Below are 14,654 nucleotides of genomic sequence, written 5' to 3' on the forward strand. Positions count from 1 at the left end.
GTCTCTAATTAATTAAAAATTATTTAATTAAATAGAAAAAGTAATTATGAGAGCATATCTTATTTTATTAAATTAAATATCTCAACAAAATCTCTCTTCAGTTCAAAAAGGGAAATTTTTAGTTCACTATTGATAAAAAATGAGTTAAATCAGTTAACTCTTTTTTCTACTCAAATTCAATCAATTAACTCTTTATTTTACTCAAATTAAATCTGTTAACTTTCTTTAATTTGAAAATCTCACTTTATGACTGAACTTCACCTTTAATCCTGACTGTTGATTGAAATTGATCTCAACCGTTGATGAATTTCAGGAAAGTCTATTTAAGAGACCCTCATCTCTTCATTTTGAAATGTTGAATGAGAATTTGCATCGAATTGTTGTTAGAATTCATACTCACATTTGCTCATATTCACATACACAAAGATCAAGTTTGACCAAAAGTTGACCAGATTTAACCACGATCGACTTGAATTGACTAATTTCGAAAAGAATTTTGAAATAATTAAACAAAATTATTTAATTAAATGGCGTACTTACTTGTAATTAATTAAACAAAGTTATTTAATTAAATGAGAAGCCATTCCTAATTAATTAAATGAAGTTATTTAATTAAATAAGAAAAGTGTCTCTAATTAATTAAAAATTATTTAATTAAATAGAAAAAGTAATTATGAGAGCATATCTCATTTTATTAAATTAAATATCTCAACAAAATATCTCTTCAGTTCAAAAAGGGAAATTTCCAGTTCACTATTGATTAAAAATGAGTTAAATCAGCCAACTCTTTTTTCTACTCAAATTGAATCAGTTAACTCCTTATTTTACTAAAATTAAATTTGTTAACTCCCTTTAATTTGGAAATCTCCCTTTATGAATTAACTTCACCTTTAATCGTGACCATTAATTGAAATCAATCTCAACCGTTGATGAATTTCAGGAAAGTCTATTTAAGAGACCCTCAACTCTTAGTTTGAGAGGTTGAATGAGAATTTGAATCGAATTGTTGCTAGAATTCATACTCACATTTGCTCATATTCACAAACGTAAAGATCAAGTTTGACCAAAAGTTGACCAAATTTAACCATGGTTGACTTGAGTTGACTAGTTTCGAAATTTTTTTTGTAATAATTAAATCAAATGATTTAATTAAATGGAGTACTTACTTCTAATTAATTAAACAAAGTTATTTAAATAAATGAGAAGTCATTCCTAATTAATTAAATAAAGTTATTTAATTAAATAAGAAAAGTGTCTCTAATTAATTAAAAATTATTTAATTAAATAGAAAAAGTAATTATGAGAGCACATCTCATTTTATTAAATTAAAATCTCAACAAAATATCTCTTCAGTCTAAAAAGAGAAATTTCTAGTTCACTATTGATAAAAAATGAGTTAAATCAGTTAACTGCTTTTTCTACTCAAAATGAATCAGTTAAATCTTTATTTTACTCAAATTAAATCTGTTAACTCCCTTTAAATTGGAAATCTCCCTTTATGACAGAACTTCACCTTTAATCTTGACCGTTGATTGAAATCCATCTCGAACGTTGATGAATTGCAGGAAAGTCTATTTAAGAGACCCTCAGCTTTTCATTTTGAAAAGTTGAATGAGAATTTGCATCGAATTGTTGCTGGAATTCATACTCACATTTGCTCATATTCACATATGCAGAGATCAAGTTTGACCAAAAGTTGACCAAATTTAACCACAGTCGACTTGAGTTGACTAGTTCTGAAAAGAATTTTAAAATAATTAAATAAAATTATTTAATTAAATGGAGTACTTACTACTAATTAATCAAACAAAGTTATTTAATTAAATGAGAAGCCATTCCTAATTAATTAAATAAGAAAAGTGTCTCTAATTAATTAAAGATTATTTAATTAAATAAAAAAAGTAATTATGAGAACATATCTCATTTTATTAAATTAAATATCTCAAAAAAATCTCTCTTCAGTTCAAAAAGTAAAATTTTTAGTTCACTATTGATAAAAAATGAGTTAAATCAGTTAACTCCTTTTTCTATTAAAACTGAATCAGTTAAGTCCTTATTTTACTCAAATTAAACTATTAACTCCTTTTAATTTAGAAATCACCTTTTATGACTGAACTTCACCTTTAGTCCTGACCGTTGATTGAAATCGATCTCAACCATTGATGAATTCCACATAAAGTGTATTTAAGAGACCCTCATCTCTTCATTTTGAAAGGTTGAATGAAAATTTGCATCGAATTATTGCTGGAATTCATACTGACATTCGCTCATATTCACATACGCAGAGATCCAGTTTGACCAAAAGTTGACCAGATTAACCACAGTTGACTTGAGTTGACTAATTTTGAAAAGAATTTTGAAATAATTAAATGAAATTATTTAATTAAATGGAGTACTTACTTCTAATTAATTAATCAAAGTTATTTAATTAAATGAGAAGTCATTCTTAATTAATTAAATGAAGTTATTTAATTAAATAAGAAAAGTGTCTCTAATTAATTAAAGATTATTTAATTAAATAGAAAAAGTAATTATGAGAGCATATCTCATTTTATTAAATTAAATATCTCAACAAAATCGTTGTTTAGTTCAAATAGAAAAATTTCCAATTCACTATTGATAAAAAATGAGTTAAATCAGTTAACTCCTTTTTCTACTCAAATTGAATCAGTTAACTCCTTATTTTACTCAAATTTAATCTGTTAACTCCCTTTAATTTGGAAATCTCCTTCTATGACTGAACTTCACCTTTAATCCTCACCATTGATTGCAATCGATCTCAACCTTTGATGAATTCCAGGAAAGTCTATTTAAGAAACCCTCAACTCTTCATTTTGAAAGGTTGAATGACAATTTGAATCGAATTGTTGCTGGAGTTCATACTCACATTAGCTCATATTCACATACGCAAAGATCAAGTTTGACCAAAAGTTGACCAGATTTAACTACGGTTGACTAGTTTCAAATTTTTTTTTAAAATAATTAAACAAAATTATTTAATTAAATGGAGTACTTAGTTCTAATTAATTAAAAAAAGTTATTTAATTAAATGAGAAACCATTCCTAACTAATTAAATAAAGTTATTTAATTAAATAAGAAAAGTGTCTCTAATTAATTAAAGATTATTTAATTAAATAGAAAAAGTAATTATGAGAGCATATCTCATTTTATTAAATTAAATATCTCAACAAAATCTCTCTTCAGTTCAAAAAGAGAAATTTTTAGTTCACTATTGATAAAAAATGAGTTAAATCAATTAACTCCTTTTTTCTACTCAAATTGAATCAGTTAACTCTTTATTTTACTCAAATTAAATCAGTTAACTCCTTATTTTACTCAAATTAAATCAGCTAACTCCATTTAATTTGGAAATCTCCCTTTATGATTGAACTTCAATTTTAATCCTAATCATTGATTGAAATCGATCTCAACTGTTGATGAATTCCAAGAAAGTCTATTTAAGAGACTCTCAACTCTTCATTTTGAAAGGTTGAATGAGAATTTTAATTGAATTATTGCTGGAATTCATACTCACATTTGCTCATATTCACATACGCAATGATCAAGTTTGACCAAAAGCTGACCAGATTTAACCACGGTTGACTTGAGTTGACTAGTTTAGAAAAGAATTATGAAATAATTAAATGAAATTATTTATTTAAATGGAGTACCTACTTCTATTTAATTAAAAAAAGTTATTTAATTAAATAAGAAGCCAGTCCTAATTAATTAAATGAAGTTATTTAATTAAATAAGAAAATTGTCTCTAATTAAATAAAGATTATTTAATTAAATAGAAAAAGTAATTATGAGAGCATATCTCATTTTATTTAATTAAATATCTTAACAAAATCTCTCTTCAGTTCAAAAAGTGAAATTTTCAGTTCACTATTGATCAAAAATGAGTTAAATCAGTTAACTCCTTTTTCTACTCAAATTCAATCAGTTAACACCTTATTTTCTCAAATTAAATATGTTAAATCCCTTTAATTTGGAAGTCTACTTTTATGACTAAACTTCACCTTTAATCCTGACCGTTGATTGAAATTGATCTCAACCATTGATGAATTTCAGAAAAGTCTATTTAAGAGACTCTCATCTCTTTATTTTGAAAAGTTGAATGACAATTTGCATCGAATTGTTGCTGGAATTCATACTCACATTTTCTCATATTCACATATGCAAAGGTCAAGTTTTACCAAAAGTTGACCAGATTTAACCACGGTTGACTTGAGTTGACTAGTTTTGAAAAAAAAAATGAAATAATTAAATGAAATTATTTAATTAAATGGAGTACTTACTTCTAATTAATTAAACAAAGTTATTTAATTAAATGAGAAGCCATTCCTAATTAATTAAATGAAGTTATTTAATTAAATAAGAAAAGTGTCTCTAATTAATTAAAGATTATTTAATTAAATAGAAAAAGTAATTTTGAGAGAATATCTCATTTTATTAAATTAAATATCTCAACAAAATCTCTCTTGAGTTCAAAAAGGGAAATTTCCAGTTCACTGTTGATCAAAACTGAGTTAAATCAGTTAACTCCTTTTTCTACTCAAATTAATCAATTAACACCTTATTTTACTCAAATTAAATCTATTAACTCCCTTTAATTTGAAAATCTTCTTTTATGACTGAACTTCACCTTTAATCTTGACTGTTGATTGAAATTGATCTCAACCATTGATGAATTTCAGGAAAATCTATTTAAGAGACCCTAATCTTTTCATTTTAAAAAGTTGAATGACAATTTGTATCGAATTGTTCTTGGAATTCATACTCACATTTGCTCATATTCACATATGCAAATATCAATTTTGACCAAAAGTTGACCAGATTTAATCATGGTTGACTTGAGTTGTCTAGTTTCGAAAACAATTTTGAAATAATTAAACGAAATTATTTAATTAAATGGAGTGCTTAGTTCTAATTAATTAAACAAAGTTATTCAATTAAATTAGAAGCCAGTCCTAATTAATTAAATGAAGTTATTTAGTTAAATAAGAAAAGTGTCTCTAATTAATTAAAGATTATTTAATTAAATAGAAAAAGTAATTATGAGAGCATATCTCATTTTATTAAATTAAATATCTCAAGAAAATCTCTCTTTAGTTCAAAAAGGAAAATTTTCAGGTCACTATTGATCAAAAATGAGTTAAATCAGTTAACTCCTTTTTCTACTCAAATTGAATCAGTTAACTCCTTATTTTACACAAATTAAATCTGTTAACTCCCTTTAATTAGGAAATCTCCCTTTATGACTAAACTTCAGCTTTAATTCTAATTGTTGTTTGAAATCGATCTCAACTGTTGATGTATTATAAGAAAGTCTATTTAAGAGACCCTCATCTCTTCATTTTGAAAGGTTAAATGAGAATTTGCATCGAATTGTTGTTGGAATACATACTCACATTTTCTCATATTCACATACGCAAAGATCAAATTTGACCAAAAGTTGACTAGATTTAACCACGGTTGACTTGAGTTGACCAGTTTCAAAAAAAAATTGAAATAATTAAAAGAAATTATTTAATTAAATGGAGTACTTACTTCTAATTAATTAAACAAAGTTATTTAATTAAATGAGAAGCCATTCCTAATTAATTAAATGAAGTTATTTAATTAAATAGTAAAAGTGTCTCTAATTAATTAAAGATTATTTAATTAAATAGAAAATGTAATTATGAGAGCATATCTCATTTTATTAAATTAAATATCTCAACAAAATCTCTCTTTAGTTCAAAAAGTAAAATTTCTAGTTCACTATTGATAAAAAAAGAGTTAAATCAATTAACTCCTTTTTCTACTCAAATTGAATCAGTTAACTCCTTATTTTACTCAAATTAAATCTGTTAACTCCCTTTAATTTTGAAATCTCCCTTTATGACTGAACTTCACCTTTAAGCCTGACTGTTGATTGAAATCGATCTCAACCGTTGATGAATTCTATAAAAGTCTATTTAAGAGACCCTCATCTCTTCATTTTGAAAGGTTGAATGAGAATTTACATCAAATTGTTGTTGGAATTCATACTCACATTTGCTCATATTCACATACGCAAAGATCAAGTTTGACGAAAAGTTGAACAGATTTAACCACGGTTGACTTGAGTTGACCAATTTCAATTTTTTTTTTAAAAATAATTAAACAAAATTATTTAATTAAATGGAGTACTTACTTATAATTAATTAAACAAATTTATTTAATTAAATGAGAACCCATTCCTAATTAATTAAATGAAGTTATTTAATTAAATAAGAAAAGAGTCTCTAATTAATTAAAGATTATTTAATTAAATAGAAAAATTAATTATGAGAGCATATCTCATTTTATTAAATTAAATGTCTCAACAAAATCTCTCTTTAGTTGAAAAAGGTAAATTTCCAGTTCAGTATTGATCAAAAATGAGTTAAACGAGTTAACTCCTTTTTCTACTCAAATTGAATCAGTTAACTCCTTATTTTACTCAAATTAAATTTGTTAACTCCCTTTAATTTGGAAATCTCCCTTTATGACTGAACTTCAGCTTTAATCCTGACCGTTGATTGAAATTGATTTGAACCGTTGATGAATTTCAAGAAAGTCTATTTAAGAGACCATCATCTCTTCATTTTGAAAGGTTGAATGAGAATTTGCATCGAATTGTTGCTGGAATTCATACTCACATTTGCTCATATTCACATACACAAAGATAAAGTTTGATCAAAAGTTGATCAGATTTAACCACAGTTGACTTGAGTTGACTAGTTTTGAAAAGAATTTTGAAATAATTAAATGAAATCATTTAATTAAATGGAGTACTTACTTCTAATTAATTAAACAATGTTATTTAATTAAATGAGAAGCCATTCCTAATTAATTAAATGAAGTTATTTAATTAAATAAGAAAAGTGTCTCTAATTAATTAAAGATTATTTAATTAAATAGAAATGGTAATTATGAGAGCATATTTCATTTTATTAAATTAAATATCTCAACAAAATCTCTCTTCAGTTCAAAAAGAAAAATTTTCCAGTTCACTATTGATCAGAAATGAGTTAAGTCAGTTAATTCTTTTTTCTACTCAAATTGAATCAGTTAACTCCTTATTTTACTCAAATTAAATCTGTTAACTCCCTTTAATTTGGAAATCTCCCTTTATGACTGAACTTTACCTTTAATCCTGACCGTTGGTTGAAATCAATCTCTACTGTTGATGAATTCTAGAAAAGTCTATTTAAGAGACCCTCACCTCTTCATTTTGAAAGGTTGAATGAGAATTTGCATTGAATTGTTGCTGAAATTTATACTCACATTTGCTCATATTCTCATATGCAAAGATCAAGTTTGACAAAAAGTTGACCAGATTTAACCACAGTTGAGTTGAGTTGACTAGTTTCGAAAAGAAGTTTAAAATAATTAAACAAAATTATTTAATTAAATGGAGTGCTTACTTCTAATTAATTAAACAAAGTTATTTAATTAAATGAGAAGCCATTCCTAATTAATTAAATGAAGTTATTTAATTAAATAAGAAAAGTGTCTCTAATTAATTAAAAATTATTTAATTTAATAGAAAAAGTAATTATGAGAGCATATCTCATTTTATTAAATTTAATATCTCAACAAAATCTCTCTTCGGTTCAGAAAGGGAAATTTCCAATTCACTATTGTTAAAAAATGAGTTAAATGAGTTAACTCCTTTTTCTACTCAAATTAAATCAGTTAACTCCTTATTTTACTCAAATTAAATCTGTTAACTCCCTTTAATTTGGAAATATCCCTTTATGACTAAACTTCACCTTTAATCTTGAATGTTCATTGAAATCGATCTCAATGGTTGATGAATTCCAGGAAAGTCTATTTAAGAGACCCTCATCTCTTCATTTTGAAAGGTTGAATGAGAATTTGCATCGAATTGTTGCTGGAATTCATATTCACATTTGCTCATATTCACATACACAAAGATCAAGTTTGACCAAAAATTGACTAGATTTAACCATGGTTGACTTGAGTTGACTTTTTTTGAAAGTGAATTTTGAAATAATTAAACAAAATTATTTAATTAAATGGAGTACTTACTTCTAATTAATTAAACAAAGTTATTTAATTAAATGAGAAGCCATTCCTAATTAATTAAATGAAGTTATTTAATTAAATAAGAAAAGTGTCTCTAATCAATTAAATATTATTTAATTAAATAGAAAAAGTAATTATGAGAGCATATCTCATTTTATTAAATTAAATTTCTCAACAAATTCTCTCTTCAGTTCAAAAAGGGAAATTTTCAGTTCACTATTCATAAAAAATGAGTTAACTCCTTTTTCTACTCAAATTGAATTAGTTAACTCCGTATTTTACTCAAATTAAATCTGTTAACTCCCTTTAATTTGAAAATCTTCCTTTATGACTGAACTTCACCTTTAATGCTGACAGTTGATTGAAATCGATCTCAACCGTTGATGAATTTCAGGAAAGTCTATTTAAGAGACCCTCATCTCTTCATTTTGAAAGGTTGAATGAGAATTTGCATCAAATTGTTGCTGGAATTCATACTCACATTTGCTCATATTCACATACGCAAAGATCAAGTTTGACCAAAAGTTGACTAGATTTAACCACGGTTGACTTGAGTTGACTAGTTTTGAAAAGAATTTTGAAATAATTAAATGAAATTATTTAATTAAATGGAGTACTTACTTATAATTAATTAAACAAATTTATTTAATTAAATGAGAAGCCATTCCTAATTAATTAAATGAAGTTATTTAATTAAATAAGAAAAGTGTTTCTAATTAATTAAAGATTATTTAATTAAGTAGAAAAAGTAATTATGAGAGCATATCTCATTTTATTAAATTAAATATCTCAACAAAATCTCTCTTTAGTTAAAAAAGGGAAATTTCTAGTTCACTATTGATCAAAAATGAGATAAATGATTAACTCTTTTTTCTACTCAAATTGATTCAGTTAACTCCTTATTTTACTCAAATTAAATCTGTTAACTCCCTTTAATTTGAAAATCTCCCTTTATGACTAAACTTCACTTTTAATCGTGATCGTTGATTGAAATCGATCTCAACCATTGATGAGTTCCAAGAAAGTCTATTTAAGAGACCCTCATCTCTTCATTTTGAGAGGTTGAATGAGAATTTGCATCGAATTGTTGCTGGAATTCATACTCACATTTGCTCATATTCACATATGCAAAGATCAAGTTTGACCAAAAGTTAATCAAATTTAACCACAGTTGACTTGGGTTGACTAGTTTCAAATTTTTTTTTGAAATAATTAAATGAAATTAGTTAATTAAATGGAGTACCTACTTCTAATTAATTAAACAAAGTTATTTAATTAAATGAGAAGTCATTCCTAATTAATTAAATGAAGTTATTTAATTAAATATGATAAGTGTGTCTAATTAATTAAAGATTATTTAATTAAATAGAAAAAGTAATTATGAGAGCATATCTCATTTTATTAAATTAAATATCTGAACAAAATATCTCTTTAGTGCAAAAAGGGAAATTTTCAGTTCACTGTTGATGTAATGCCCTGCCAAGGGATCCAAAGAATTTAACTTAGAATTTCACTAAGTTTAATTGCATTTTTTTTTTCATAGAAGTAAACATCACTTATAACTTATGCACAAAAACTAAAGCAATAGCAATGTCCATCTGAAAGTAAACATAACATAAATAACAGATTCCATTCTTTAAGATCCCTTAGCGTTGAATTACATACCTGAATCCATCTAATACAACATCCACATGAAATAATAATGTTAAGTCCAATGTATAAACATTACATTTCAAATACTCAATCATCCACTGTACATGTCACAAGGTTCCTCCCAACCATCAATAGCATCATTAGACCATCGTGGATCCTAGCCATCCCTTTGTGCGTAACATTCCAAATCACCAAAGAGATCATCGATATTACATAGTAAGAATGTCACTCCTAGTAAATACAACATCATATGTAGAAAGTAATCCAACATGCTAATAAAAGCATAAGATAACAGCATCTAACATATGTGAATCATCAATGAAAAAGGATACATATCCACCATCATGAAGGACACATCAGCCACGATGTCTTAATGAATTTCAAAATGATAAGAGTGGAAAACACACTACCACCCGACCGCATGGTACCTAAGTGGTCCACTCCCACCGTTCTAAGGAGATAATCTCAAGTCCCAAACAAGCTATCAAAATCACATAGCACATATCTCTATAAGTCTAGGAATCCTTAAAAGTATACTAACTCAAAGGTTCCAAACACAAAATCTGACATCTAATCTCCAGAGGCACACAATGACATGTAGGAACTTACTATGCAAGCGAGAAAGTGTCATCGCAATTATCACGTACAAGTTACCATGGCAGTTAGCTAAACTCCACGGGTCCATATTGATTTCATGCGGCCACTAGTATCCTCTCATACTGACGAGGCATACTACGGAATGCAAGGTCGCAACCATGCGTCTCACTACTCCCATCCTAGCTTGTACAAGTGCTCAAGGCATGGGCGAGAACAAAACACTTATCTTTTTAGGTTCATTCTGTTAATATTAGGTGTGAATGTTATCACTTATTAATCCAGCTTATGATGAGTTACCCTGGCAGCCTTTTAGGGCCCTGACCCCCATTGCAAGCCACTTCACGTCACTACATGCAGATATCCTACCCTAATGCTCATGGACTCATAAATCTCAAAATCAAAAAAGATAATTCATAACAAAATCATCAAATATGCATAAAAGCATCAAATCTCCATGAGCAACATCCATAGAAAATCATGAACACAACAACTCCCTATTGGCAACTGAAGTATCACTGATAATAAAATATCCAATGGTTCTCAATAACCAAAATATATATATCTCAATCAAATTGATCGAAGACTCCAAAAATGGTTGAGTCAAACATGTCACATCATGACATCATCAAAATAAATCCACATAACAGTCCCATCATAGCGACTAGAAAAATAACCAAGGATAACTTATCGATGACCAAAAATAATGGTTAAGTCAAGTGTCTCATACATAAGAATCTCAACTATAGGGTGATCCCACAATAATGGGTTCCACTTTTTGACCAATTTTAACACTGAAATCAATATTTTTGCAACAAACATCACGTTCAAGTGACTATATCTCCAAAACTATAAATAATTTTAAGATGACATAAACTAGTGATTTTGAATACTTTGTAACTATATTTTTTAATCTAAAAAAAAAAAAAATTTATGTCAATTTTTTTTTATCTCCTCTGAAAAGTGGTACATAATAAAATTCAATATTTTAAAGAGTGACAGTCTGTTTGACACACATAACTTTTTTTCTAGAAATGATAATGAAGTAATTCTTTTGGCGTTGGATTTGTAACATCAATATTCAGTGTCTGCATTTGGTTTGATTTATTTTTGTTGAATATTGTATAGTTTATGAAGTTTTGAAGTGACATTAACTGTTATTTAGACATATGTTCCGTTTGACACAGATAATTTGAAGTCAATTGATCATAAACCTAATTTTTTTTTTTTTAATAGTAAGTTATCTCAATAAGCTAGTGCCTACATATTTTTCAAAAAAAATTTGACCTAATTTACTAATTTTCCCGAAGTGTTGAAGTCGGTTGATGTTCAATCGGTAATGAACCTATAATGAGTTAAACTCATATTTGAAAGTCTTAACGACTAAAATATATATTAAAATTATAGTCGTTGGAAAGCCTGCTCTGAGCAGCACATTTTGACATTTTTTCTTTTAAAGTAGGAGATCATTCTCCTACAATTATGGGAGTCAAAAGAGCAAAAAGTAAAAAAATTTATGAAAAATGAGTTCAAATTTTCTTAATTTTGAGCGTTCGCTCGAACACTGTGTTCGAGCGAACATATTATGCATGTTCGCATGAACACATGTTCAAGAAAACATGTTCATTGCACTTTCACGATGGCCAAAAAAATATCTGGCTATGTTCGCACGAACATAGCTAAAAATTTTGTGTTCGTGCAAACAATCGAAAAAGCCAAAAAATTATCAAAAATGGGCCCTGCGCCTACATGCATGAAACATCATTCTATCCGCGAAACAAAAACCACCATGTCTCACGTTTCAATCATTGATTGCAAATTTTCATTATAGACATCATTTTGTGCCATCAATCTCCGTATTTAGTATCAACCTGATAGTGCATTGCAGGCCTGTCTTTGCCACAAATTTTGTCCACAGATAAATCAAAGGCAGGTGAGAGATTTCTCAATATTTACAAATCAATATTCTTCCTATCTTCGTTCACACTTTCATCAATATTTCTTATCTTCGTTCACATTTAATTGAATTTTTTAATTTATAACTTGAATTAATAAAAAATATTTTATTTTATTTTCAAATCAAATTCATTCGATAAAAATAAATGTGTCATAACTCTTTATGAATTCTCAATTTCTATAAAGAAATAATCTAAGGTTTTCATTTCCTTCTAGAACATAGATTAGATGATTTTGTGTTACTAATGGTCTCTTTGCAACATGTGGCAATTGTGGGATGAAGACATGATCATAACAAACTACTAATGTTTTCTTTGTAGGACGTTGTCGAAGACCATTGTGTGTTTGTCAAAACCATGTGTGTGGATTTATTAGATTAAATAACACTTCGTTTGGTGCTTAGAATGAACTTTGTATTTTCTGCCTAGCATATTTACAGTGTTTAAATCCCTAGGAGTTGCATTGGACGTATCCTCTCCCCTCGCCATTCATGGATCTTGGGTGTAAGAGAAATCCATGTAACTTCTATAAGAGGCCTACCTTGGACCAAGATACTCGATATTAGGTATGCCAAGGGATGACCTCAGAGCGGTAACAGGCCAAAAGCCAGGTCAACATTCCAGCCGCTATATAAAACTTGATTATTGTGAAAGCCTTGTCGGCGGTATTGCTGAGTGATAGCTCTCCTCCAGTATCCTTGTGGTGTGTCAAACCCCAGTTCTCGGGGCTGGGAGACCTTCTGAGGAAGTTTATCACTTACTTGCTGAATAGAATGCCCTTACTAAAAACCATGTTTTAGTGGCCAAAATCCTTTCTATCCACTAGCTCAAGGGGTCACCCATGCCCGTGAAGACATCCTACATTCTCGCAGTCCTTAGTAGAGACAACAGTCCCTTGGGAAGTCATTCCCCTTGGGAAGCGGATCTTGGTAGCCCCCAGAAGTGAGTGCACTGTAAGGGGGAGCCTGTGGTGCCAAGGTCCTAAGTTGTCCACTCTGGATAAGCGCGGATGAACTTTGGTTCAAGTAGAAATTCAGTGGATACAGTCCTAAAGCCTAGGTTGTGGTGTGACTGTTCACTTTTAACAACAGCTATTCTTGTCTTAATGTGTCTTGCATGTGTGTAAAACATAATCAAGATAAAAGCCAAAATTCAAATTTACACCTTGAAAATTTTCAAAACCTTGTCAAAATATCAAACATTGTCAAAACATTACAAACTTTGGTTCAATACATTCAAACCTTGGAAAACATAGCAACTTGTGCTCTTAAACGTGCTTGGCAAAACATAGATTTCACTCTTGCATAGCATCCACTTGCATTCTTCGACTTCATATAGCACCTTTTTAGTATCCCTCATATTCACATTGCAATCATTAGCATTTAAGCTTGCATCCTTTGCATTTCACCTCAAAAATTATCACTTTGCATCTTCCATCTTGCATCTTTGCATACCCAACCCTCATCTTGACTACTTTAACCATCATTTCAGATGTCCTACACATCATTTTGAGCATTCATTTTGAATTATCTCCTTCAATGTGTCTCTCCCTCACTGCTCTCTCCCTCTCCCACATACACACAAACACTATTTACTTGTGTCTCACTTTTATATTCATCCCTCCATCTCTGTCTACCCCTTTCACTTCTCTCATCACCTATCCATTTTTTTCTCCACATGCACCTCTTCTCTATATCCATATTTCTTCTCCATCTCTCCCTTTATCCATCTCTATCCCTATATCTCCCTCTCTACCTTCTCTTAGTTATATATTTCATTCTCACTATCTTTGTTTATCTCTTCCTTTTATCTCCATATCCCTCTTCTTCTCAATCCCTTCACCAATTGAGCCTTTTCTCCATCTCTATAGAGGCACTAGTAAAGTTTGACCCATTTTTCAACAAAAAACTAGAAAACATAGCTCTTAGAATTGCCTTAGTTTCAGCCCAGCTTTCCAACTGCTACCTATGTCAAGGTAGATTTGGCTTTGTCATTTTGATCTTATCTTTTTTTGTCATTTTTTTGATCAAGATCCAAAGTCTATTGTCACAACGTTAAACTCTTAGGTTAATACATTGTAAAGATTTCACCTAAGTTCAAAAAACCTTATGTATACCGAGCTATCATTAGCATAATCATATTTATAAATGTCATTTTTGACTTACCCTAGTGGTATATCCCCCTCATATTGCATTTTTCAAACCCTAACATCATTTTCACTATCAAACCCTATCAAATTGTCCATCAACCAACTTGTCTTCTTGATCACCTATCCTCATTTTGCATGGCCTAAACATCATTATCAACCCTAGGAAACCATCCCTTCCATAGTCCACTTTGCGTACACCTACCTTTAACATCCTTACCAAGTCCAAAACATAACCCTAACC

This window comes from Cupressus sempervirens, chromosome 1, assembly GCF_028749045.1.
Source record: "Cupressus sempervirens isolate cs-2001-9-10 chromosome 1, ASM2874904v1, whole genome shotgun sequence".
NCBI lineage: Eukaryota > Viridiplantae > Streptophyta > Pinopsida > Cupressales > Cupressaceae > Cupressus > Cupressus sempervirens.